Genomic DNA, 12,017 nt, shown 5'->3' with positions numbered 1-12,017 from the left:
TTTCCTACAGCTGCCACAACGAAGTGTCACAAACAGAGTGGCTTAAAACAACAGACTTTTACTTTCTCATAGTTCAAGAGGCTGGAAATCCAAATCACTCCCTCAGAAAACTCAAATCTTTCCTTACCTCTTTTAGGTTCTGGTGTCTGTTGGTAATCCTTGGCTTGTAGATGCATCACTCCAATCTCCGGCTGTTTTGGCATTTTCTTCTCCTTCTGTGTCATTCCTCCTCTTCCAAAAGGACTAGGGCCCACCCTAAATCAGTTATGACTTCATCTTTACTTGAATACATCTTAAAAGACCTGTTTCCCAGATAATTTTACATTACCAGATACCAGGGATTAGGATTTCAACATATCTTTTGGGAGGACACGATTCAACTCATAACACATTCCTAGTGCTCGTCACTTTTCTTTAGCCCTCCAAAGAGATCATCCCATTGTACCCTGGTTTCCATAGGCTCAACTGGAAACTCTGCAGTCAGTCCACTTCTTGTTCCTTGAAAGGTATCATTCTTGTCCAAATTTTTTATTCGTTTGTCAATATTCCATTCTCCAATTAATATATAAACCATATTATTCACTTCTATATCTCCATTTCCTATAATGGTCCTTAGTACTTAGTAGGTGAACAGTATATATTTGTTGAATAAAAAACAATTGAGGGAATCCTCAGAGCCTCTGCTACCATGTCAGTCCACACCTCCCTGTTTCTCATCTGAATTAACCATACTAATCTTCAAACCAGTATCATGCCTCTATTTTTGCTGTCCCCTGAAAAGTTCATCCACACTGGTAATGGCATCTTTTTAAAAGCAAAAATATACATCATCCCCCTTCCTACAATCCTTTCATGATGTCTAAGTGTTGCTGATATAAAGACTAAACTCTTGAGATGGAAACCTCAAATGGTCTCCCACAATCTAGCTCAAGACTCTTTTCTACATCATCTTAGGGCACTCTCCTTCAAATACTACCCCTAACAATAGTGTACTTCTCTCCCTACCTCCCTGCAGTGGGATAACTCTTGTACCTACCTTTCCTTTCTCAGCTTCATTGTCAATTCTCCAGAAATCCTTCTCTCTTCTCCCAGCCAGGCTGGCTCTGTTTTAGACATCTGTCTCACTCTTTACTTCTCCTATCATTACACTCATGCTTTCACTCACTCACTCTACAGATATATTAATGGACCCCATTATATCCCAGGCACTGAGCTGGATCTTAGGAACAGAGTGGTGAGCAAGACAGAGCATGGAGCTTACACTCTAGCAGGAAAATAAAATATTGAACAAATACTCACATGCATAATTAACTAAAATCTGGATGAGTGCTCTGAAGCTAACATACAGGTACAGTGAAAACATTCTAAAAATAGTAGGGTTTAAACTATTCTGGAGAGGTAGAGAAGGCTTATTTGGCAAAGATAATAGTTAAACTAATCCCCAAGTGACCATGCGGCTATCTTGGGGAGAGGGTGATGGGGTTATTAAAATTATTTGTTTGATGTATCTTCCCAATTGGACATGTCTAGCTTAATCACCATGAATTCATTAATATGTTTATTATCATACCAATATATCAGTTAATTAGCTAACAAAATCATAAAAATTTAAGTCAGAGCCCTAGTTAACTGGTAGGCATCAAGAGATGGCAAGACCCAGAATATAAGAAAAGGTTCAAAGTTTATGGCAACTCTCAGCTACAAAGAAGACAATGATTAGATCCACATTTCTCCAAACGTATTCCCTGGTGTATTAAATCAGGACTCTTTTGGTCTCATGACCATTATTGGTTCATAGAGTTGAAAAAATCTAGGTTTAGGTCTAGATTCAGGTATGGCTGAGAACAGGTCTGTACTTTTCCCTTTAGCCGGGGGATAGAGTTAACTGAATCTGAACAATATGGACTGAAGGAGAAGAGAGAGAGCTCCCAAAGAACAATTAAGGTATAGATATCAGAAAGATAAGGAATGGATGCTGGAATGTTGGGTAGGGAAAAATAAAAGGTGCCCAGTATCAATAATTAGTGATTTTCTCAAGACTCCCCCTTCTCTATGCTTTATTCTGATAAAAATTATTGAGGACCTCAAAGATCTTTTGTTTATTTGCATTATATTTGAAAATATTCACTGTATTAGAAATCCAAACTGAGACATTTTTAACTAAGTACATATTGGCATGTTAACATAATTTTATGAAAACAACCAGATTTTCCAAAACAAAATAAGAGTGATACTTTTTTACATTATTTCAAATCTGTCTAATGTTTGGCTTAATAGATCCTCATAATCCACTTCTGTATTTAATCTGTTACAATATCACACATCATGTAGCCTCCATAAAGACTCTGCTGTATACTTGTAAGAGAATGAAAATGGAAAATAATATTTTCATACTATTATAAAAATAGTTTTGACATTATAGAGCCCTTGAATGATCTCAGAGACTCCTACAGGTCCCAGACCACATTTTAAGAACAGCTGTTCTAGAGGTTACTTGATATGCATTTAAGAAAAGGGACAGTCCCATGGTCAAATAAGTTTGGAAAATACTATGTTAAACAGAATTAGTTTGCTTTTTAAAAAAGCAGGCTTAGTAGAATGAATACAAAAAGATATAATGTAAATGTCTTTAAAGAAAGGTTTCAGTGTTCAGAATTTTCCAAAAATTTTTCATCTTTTTGCTATGCTTTTGTTTTTGCTTCACATGTCAATGGCTCCAGGAACAAGATTTGGCAAAATCTAGAAGAGAGAGTCCTGTAGGGCATGGCTGGATAGTACAACACAAATGTCCAAAGGATCAGTAAAATATACAGGAGCCAGGAGATCATGCATGGAGGGACACAGTTTGCATTCCTTGGTAGACCTTCTTGGAACCCTCTTAAACCATGGGCCTATCAGCTTACTCTTGAGCTACTTAATGTGATTATATAATTTTCTGGGTCCTACTTCTTTATGGCCTCATTATTTCCCTCTGGCTGACACTTTTTGCCCCAAGAACACAGAACTCTTCACATCCTCCCTAACATTTATCTCTATACCTTTGGTTTTCCAGTCTCTTCTGCCATGTTTACCCTTCTCTGGCCTTTCCTCCTGGTGAATGGTTACTCATCTGCAAACATCCAGTTACAGCCCTTTCACCTCAAGAAACCCTAGTTTGGGCACTACTTCTCTATGATTCTTATTACACTGTGCACATATGTTTATCATAGCCCTGAAGCCTCCTCGTTTTATAATCTTTAATTTACTTCTCTGTCTCACCTTCCAGATTGTGAGCTCTTTGAGGGCAGTCTTTATTTCTGTAACCCTATTGAATGAATGCAGCACTTCAGAAATGTTTGTTGAATGAACAAGCAAAACAAACATACACATGCTTCTGACCTTCCTCTAGCAGAAGACTGGACTGGGGAGAAGATTAAGTGTTAAAGAGGTGAGTGGCAAGGTCCACAAACAATGCCACTCACTGACTATACTGAGAGCATAATTTAATGAGGAAAACATACAGCAAACTTAAGGGCATAATATGTCTGGATAATAAGGAGGAATAAATGTGTGTATTTTAAGGCAAATTTTGCAGAATTTTAGCTTCCAGAATTTAGGAAAGCTTGCACTTGAATGATTTTCAGATTTTAAAAAATTATCTATAGTAGCAATTCTCAACCTTTTCAGTCTGAGGACCCCTTTCCACTCTTAAAAATCAGGACTTCATAAAGCTTTTCAAATGTGTGTTATCAATATTTACCATTCAATTCATTGAAATTCAAACAGAAATTTTTACTCATTTGAGGTAACAAAATATAACATGTTTTATGAACAATAGCATATTTTCAAAAAATAGAAGTGTTAGTAAAAAGAGTTGCAGATTTTCATATCTGCTTCTGCATTCTGTTGTGATATCTTATTTTGCTTGAAGCATGTGAAAAAAATCTAGCCTTGTACAAGAATGTAGTTAAAAAAGGGAGGGATATTTTAATTGCTTTCCCATATAATTGCAGAGTTTGTCCTTGCTACTACACTAAAACACAAGTGGGCTTTTCTTAAACATTAGTTGCAATGTGAAATCTAAAACCCTAATAGTTAAGTTTCCTTCCTCTCTTACATTAATATCCATTGGTCTGTCTTGCACTTTGAATGGATCTCTCACCCAGGGATGATTTTGTGGTATATTGTATTGGTCATTTGGAAATTATTGTTGAAGATCCTCCAAACATTGACACATTTCATTAGACAATATAGAAAATGTTCATTCATTAACATCACCACTGATTTCTTCAGGAAGCCTTTAGAATTGGGAAGCTAAGTTACAGGGGCAGATACAGGTTTTACAAAATTCTATTCTTCCCTGAAGCTTGAATTTTATCATTGGCAACAAAGGCTGTCAGTTGTTTACTTTAAACTGAAAGGCTCACTGTTGTTCATTTTCCAGATGATGTCTGCCAAACACCCAGGCCTGAAAACCCTATTTTTTCTGTCATTTGCTCAGGTCACAGCTCACCAATCACAACAGAGATTTGCGATATGGAGATCACATACTTAGGAGTGCGGCAGAAGGGTTTGCAAGCACATTTCCCACCTTGTCCTACAGAATCTTTTTTTAAAATGTCTTATCAAGTGTCAACAGTAAATAAAAATAATAATTTTGACTGCTTCTTCAAGGTTGTTCTTGAATTAAACTGGAGTTTTAAAAAATTACAAAGTGTGTAGCAGAGAAGAATGTAATCACTACTGGTACAGTTTTGGTATCAGCTGTATTTGATTTGTGCTGTGGCTCTAGCATTTTACTCATCATTACTTTTGCACCATCAGTGCAAATGTCTGCTCAGTAAAAAAGCAGAAGGTAAATTATGATCTCAGTACTACTTTAAAAATACCTTTTATCTTGAGGATCAAAGGGCCCCCAGGGATCTGAACTACACTTTGAGAACCACTAATCTGTTAGTGGAGACACTGGTGGGGAAGGCTCTATATGGTGCAGCCTAGGTCTATTACATATAACTAAATAATCAAAAGATGTTCTCAGAGCCGTTAAAATCTGGAGATCACGAAGCAGGGAAGAAAGTCCCATGGCTCGGGGAAACAAGATAAGTAGGGGAAAGGAGTGAGCTCGGAGTGAAAAACAAAACAAAACACTGAGCACTGGGCCACTCCGGGGAGCACTTTCAAACTCTGGCCCTACATTCTCATTCTTTTTATTGCACTGTTTGAGGATGTGTGTGCACACGTGTGTGTACATATATACATATGCATTCACATATAATCTGCTGTCTTTGATGTAAATAGTCAACAAATACTTTATGGTCTTTTCAACTATACAAAAAAAAAAAATTATCATTCTCTGTATTCTCCTACTAGACAGTTTCAATAAAAAACTCAGTAACTATTTGCCAAGAACTTCATAATCTGCCTTTCTACACAATTGCATTGAACTCCACTGCTACAGACATTAAGCAGCCATTAAATCCCTCATTTGTTCACGAAATAAATCTTCGTTTTAAATTACAGAAGTTGTAGGCTTATAGAACTTAGGCAGAAAACCCTAGTTCCCGTATTAACACCTTGCCTAGTATAGTGGCGCGTTTGCTACAATTGATGAAAGAGCATTACTAAAATTATGCTATTAACTGTAGTCCTGGATTTACACTAGGGTGCACTGTGTTGTACAGGTCTATTTTTTTTTTTTTTATAATTTGGCGGTGATGATAGCACAACATTGTGGATGTAATTAACAGCACTGGATTATATGTTCGAATGTGGTTAAAGGTGAGTAAATTGTGGGATTGACTCAGTTGTCAAGTTTTCCCAGAGAGTCTACTAGGGATTATGTCATGTGTTGCTGTAAGTAATTCTGTCCCTAAATTTCCCAGCGCGTTTCTATTCTTATACTACCTCCTCCGGAAGTGAAGCCTCAGGTAGACGTCTTCTCCGCAGATACTATCTGTTTGACTGCTTGAGATGCAAGTGGGAGGGTCTCAGAGGAGTTTGCTTATGCTGCCTTCTTCCCACCTCTGAGAATGCTGTTCTCTCACCTCTGTCTCTAAATCAGATTCATTTCCTGCCTACAGTACTAAAGTGGCTTCTTTGTTGTCCTCCCTGAAATCAACCTTCTGCTTAAATCCATCTTCCAGAATGATTTACTTAACATGCCCAACTGTCCATATAGCTTCTCCATTGGAAACCCTTGGCATACTAATAGTTAAGAATAAGTCCAAGGTCTCTACCGCCGGCCCCCATTAATTCTTCCCCATCTGTATCTTTAGCCTCATCTTCTATCACTCCTTATCTGCCACCAGACGGGCAGCCTCAACCACAGCCGCTTACTTTTAGTCTTCTTAGGCATGGGACAAACACCGGTACCTTTGTCCCCTGAAACTTCAGAACAAATATCAAGATCTCCAGTTGGTCCTTTCAATGCTCCTCTCATAGATTTTCTAAACAAAATGATCTCTTGGCCTCTTCAATCGCATCATTTTATATTCTTAAGCTGGTTTCCTTCTCTGCAAGTAACGCATAGATAGTCTGGCATTTTTCTCTGAAATATGGGAATTTTAGACACTTAGTATTCTGTTCTCATTATTTTAACTTTTTATTGTATTAATATGTATACAACTCAAATTTACCCATTTAAACACTTTCAGCAGCATTAATTACATTCACAATATTGTGCTACATCACCATTTTGTTCCCACTGTAACATGCTATTATTACACAGGCAGACATATTATGTGATAAGTGAAGTTCTTAAACCAGACTTGGGAGTTCAGAAAACACATTTTGGAGGAAGCTATATTTTAAAATGAGACTTGCGGGATGCGTTAACAGTTATTCAAGCAAAGTGGGAAAACTCAAATATAAAGGCTCAGAACAATAAAGGATGTACTCAAGAAACTGAAAGGAATTCAGTGTAACTTGATCAGAGAGTGTTAGGAAGGAGTAGAGAAAGACAAAATTAGGCAAATAAGGAGGCATCGAGTTATCAAGGCCTTGACAAGCATGATAAAACCTTGGATTTTATTCTTAGAGCATTAGAGAAGCATTGAAGTTGGTTTCTTGGGGAAGTGGTATGTTCTAGCTTGCAATTTAGAGAAAGAAGATGAGGGAGAATAGTGTGGGGAGAGGGGCAGAAAAAACCTGGAGGCAGAGGGCCGTTTATAAGAATATTGTTGAATCAAGGCAAGAGATGTCTGTGGTGGTTGCAAAAGTGGTGAAGAAAAGTGGTGGATCTCAGAGCTGTTTAGGAAGTGGAATCGGTCAGATTTAGTGACTAACTGTGGGAGAGAAAGGAAGTGGAAGATGCCCCACGGGTTTCCGTCTTAGGCAACTGAATGGTGCCATCCAATGAAACGCGAACTTCCGAGGAGAAGCCTGTTGGATGTGAATATCCGTTACTTCACGCTTGTAGGGCTGAGTACCCGTGAGGCTTTTCCTACCACTTGCGTTTATTTGGCTGACTCATATTCAACTTTCAAGTCTCAGTCCAGGTAGCATCTCCTCCTGGCTTTTCCAAAATCCCGAGGTTTTTGTAAGAGCACTTCTGCTCCCTTTCTTCATTCACCTTTATTCAATTGTTTTCCTCCGTAGAGTGACTTTGTGCATTTAGATGGGTGGCTTCCCCAGTAGAAGTCAAAGCCTTGAGGACTTGGAACCTGTGTTTTTCGTTATTGTACCAGCAGGACCCAGCAAAATGCCTGACACAAGGTAGCTACAAAGTGGCTTCCCAAAAAATTGGGGGGAGGGAGGGGCAACATATGAACATAGGAGAATGTCAGGAGTTGGTTGAGAGTAAAATGCTGAGAAAACCATATCAAAATATAATTAGGAGGGTTACCTGTTTAGGATGCTCGGAGGGGATGGTCTGACGCAGGACGGACTCCTGGGGAATGTCTGAATGCTCATTTTGCCAGGGTGGGTTGTACCATTGGGTAGAGACCCAAGTAGTGAGAGTGGGGGTGGACCCACATCCTGGGGAGGACTAATGCCATCAAAAAAGAGGGAACTGTATCTCGCGAGAGAAAGGGTGGCTCCCAGGGCATTAGGGCAGTTGAGCAAGTCAGGCCCTGAACACTGTTGCAAGTATCTCTGGACCTGGCTTCTCCGGAAATGGAGATTGGCTGTCGCTGTGGGCCCCAAGGGGAGGGGAAAATGGAGGTTGAATGGATGGAACCAAGGTAAATGTGGGGGTAAGAGAGGAGTTTCGCAAGAGTACACAAGGATGGATATAAAACATGTAATATTACACCAAAAACATATAGGGGATGACAGACTAATAATGTAAACCATAATGTAAAACATAGGATAACTAAAAATTTAGAAAACTGTATATCCTAAAGTATGGACCACAATGTAAGCACAGATGTCACCTTGTTTGAAAGCTATTGTCTTGGAGTCTGTACATCAGTTTCAGTAAATATGATATGAATAAGTTATAAGATTATCACTGTGGAAGGGGAAAGGTTTTATGGTGGATGTGTGGGAGTACTGTATATTGTATATATGAATTACTGTGATCTAAGGCTCTTGTGAAGAGAAGCTCAATAATTAGGAAAAAAGAAAAGAAAAAGATAGGATGTAGAATTTTCCCAAATCAATACATATTCTATATCTAACCTTTAAACTCATTGCTATATTCCATTTTACTAGGAAGGGAACCTGACATTATATTGGGCTTCGCTTTTCAGGAAGTTTTGGATCACAGAGTGGTTCAACAATGGCAGCGGAGGAATACTGGTATGGGTTGTTATTGACAGGAGATATATGGGTGACAGGGAGTTATACAGGGCATATGTCCAGGGTGCATGGTAATATTTGGATATACTCATAGTAGAAACAATTAAAAACAACAGCTGGGGGGGTACTGGGTTACTGGCTGGGGGGGAGGGGCTCTGTCGTGGTCCCTAGGGGAGCTGTGGCAGTCCCCCAGGTGCAACAGTAAGGACCAGGAAGAAATGAGGATCCAACAGTGAGCCCCTGATACTAATGACTATGCTTGTGAGCCTATATGCCTGAAATAAGAACAAGGCCTAGAGCAGCACTGTGCCTAGGAGTTTCCTCCTGACAGCCTCCATGTTACTCGAATGTGGCCAGTCTCAAAGCCAAACTCAGCATGTAAATGCAATGCATTCCCCCCAGCATGGGACATGACATCCAGGGATGAGCCTCCCTGGCACCGAGGGATCACTACCAAGTACCAGCTGATGATGCAACTAGAAAATGGCCTTGAATTAAAGGTTCAACGCAGACCAGCAGAATATCCCTGTCTACATATAATAACAGGAGTTAAAAATGCTGTTTCACCTAAATTAAGGGGGAAATGGAAAGGACAAATGAGTTTATATGGTTATGAGTCTCTAAAAAAGAGTCTGGAGTTTGCCAGAAGGATTGCCCTTATGCACACCTGAGCAGAGTCTCAGAGACAGATAAAGTAGATACAACCCCAGGTATTGGTCCTTTTGAGGGCTAAAGAGACCCACAGGTTCTATGGTCATGGCAGATGGGGTTCACTGCCATGCCAGTTGACCCTTCTTTGGAGCCGGTGTTTCCGCGTGATGGAGCTGGACTCAGATGGGATCTCTTTTCACAAGACTTTCATGCTACTTTACTGGAATTGTAGTTGGTGCTGGGGCTTAAGATATATCTAGGGGATTTGAATCTCTGGACTGACCATATGATAGCCAGGCCCTGACCTCAACAGACTTCAGCTCCTACACTCTGATTTATTGGATTACTCCACTCAGCTAACATGGAGTTGAAGAATGTCAATCACCACACCATGGAGCCTAGAGTGCCTACAACTGAAAGCAGGAGGATTGCATCAAATATCCATGTGGAATCTAAGCTCCCTCTTGACATAGATGTGGAATGGACACAACCAAGCCAAGGTCCACAGGAAGGAGGAATACAGTAAGGATCAGAGTGGACTTAATGATATTCTATTCATGAACTATTGTGGTTAATAATTGAGAAAATGTGGCATTGATGTGGAAAAAGTGGTCATGGTGGCTGCTGGGTGCAGGGAAGGGGAGGAAGAGAAGAGATGTGGAGGCAATCTTGAGACTTGGAGTTGTCCTGGGTGGTGCCCCAGGGACAATTGTCCGATGTTGTATGTCCTCCCATGGCCCACTGGATGGAACGTGGGAAAGTGTGGGCCATAGTGTAGAACATGAGACATGGGGTGCAGCAATTCCCGGAGATGTACTCACCAGACACAATGGATGTGACATGATGATGGGGGAGAGTGTTATTGGGGGGGGATGGTGGGGTGGGGGTGGTGGGGGCGAATGGGGACCTCATATTTTTTTAATGTAATATCTTTTTAAAAAATGAATAAATTGAGTAGAATTTGGGAAAAAAATATTATTTTCTAATGTACATAAACCATTCATTGCCATAATTAATCAATGCCTGGTTCCCTATGGCCTTAGAATAAATTATTCATGTTTTAAGCATGATGAAGAATTGTCATCATAATATAGAAAATAAAAAAGCAATTTAACACAGAAAAAAAAAAAGTGGCTTCTCCTGAATCTTAGTATGTGAAGCAACTTAATGTATTGAAGCAGCAGTTAAGAGGTCATCACAAGAATAAAACAAAACAAAATTTTAAAAATATGTATTATAATACATACTCATAAGTACAAGGCACTATTAGCCTTCCAGGTAAGATAGAAGAAAACTGAAAACTGAAGCTATTTGAATGGCAGTTTGTTCAAGCTAATCTGCATTGAATGCCTATTACCTGCTGGACACTGAACAAATGCTCTACCAGTTCTCTCTGACTACAGAGCTTATGCTCTTTCTGTTACACCATGTTGCCTCTCATAAAGGCACAAGAGTGTCTCTGGTACAACAGTACACGAGTTGTACCAAATTCCCCATGTAAAATAGAGGATGGAAATAAGTGATTGTTTTAAACATGCAGATATCCATGGTCTGTTATAGAGTGAAGGCTTCAGAAATCTACCCTGGACCACATCTCCTGGGATTACATCCAGGCTCTGCTCTGCCACCTAGTGGTTGGGTGACCATGCTTCTGTGCCTTGGTTTCCTCATTTGAAAAGGGAAGAAAGAGAGGCGGGGCAAGATGGTGTCTAAGTGAGCTAATCTCTCCTGCAAAGAAACGGCTGAGTAGGGTTGGAATTTTGCTGAACCGGGCTGTTTTGGGTGTTTGCAGGGCAGGAGGTGTCTGGACATTGATTTAGTGGGACAGTGACATAGAAGATTCTTGTAAAAGGTAAATTTTGGATCTCTTTCATGGAGATCGGGGCTGCGCACGGGACGCTTCCCCCTGGGGTTGGTGGCCCAGTGGCAGTGATTCCTGGAGGCTTTGCTGCGCTGGGGAGTTCCCAAGCCCTGAGGGGGTTATTCGGGGACTTGCAGGGTGGGAGGTGTCTGGAAGTCGATTTGGTGAGACAGAGACGGAGACAATTCTTGCGAGACATGGAATTTTGGGTTTCTGATATGGAGATCAGAGCTTCCGGCTAGAGCTCCTCCCCCTAGGGCAGACGGCCCATCTGCAGCATACCGGAGCTGTCTGTAATACAGTGGCACCCCCAGCAGGCTGTTTCGGGGGCTTTCAGGGCGGGAGGTGTCCTGAAGTCGATTTGGTGAGACAGTGACAGAAGAGACTCTTGTGAGAGGTGGAATTTTGGGTTTCTGACACAGAGGTCAGAGTTTGCGGGTGTGACCCTTCCCCCTAGGGCTGGCGCCCAGCTGTGGGGATCCCTGAAGGCTGTGTTGTGCTGTGGTGCTCCCAGGCTCCCTGTTAACCGGATGCGTGGTTCCCAGGTCTGTGTCCCCTAAACCCTGGTGACCCACACCCCAGAGACTCATACCTCTTGAGTCTGCAGTATCAGACTTCCCATCCCTGAATCCACCACACCCTGAGGTGCATCTGAGGTCCTTGATTGTCCTAGCCCTTGGTGTTCGTGCTTTTTTTTTCCCCCTTTTACTCTTTTTTCTTTTCTTTTTTTTTTTTTTTATTGTCTTGGTTGCTAATATTTCATTATCTCCTGGTCTTTTCTCCG

The sequence above is a fragment of the Dasypus novemcinctus genome, chromosome 15 (genome assembly GCF_030445035.2).
Source record: "Dasypus novemcinctus isolate mDasNov1 chromosome 15, mDasNov1.1.hap2, whole genome shotgun sequence".
Classification (NCBI taxonomy): Eukaryota; Metazoa; Chordata; class Mammalia; order Cingulata; family Dasypodidae; genus Dasypus; species Dasypus novemcinctus.
The sequence above is the reverse complement of the archived record's forward strand: the minus strand, read 5'-3'. Positions refer to the sequence as shown.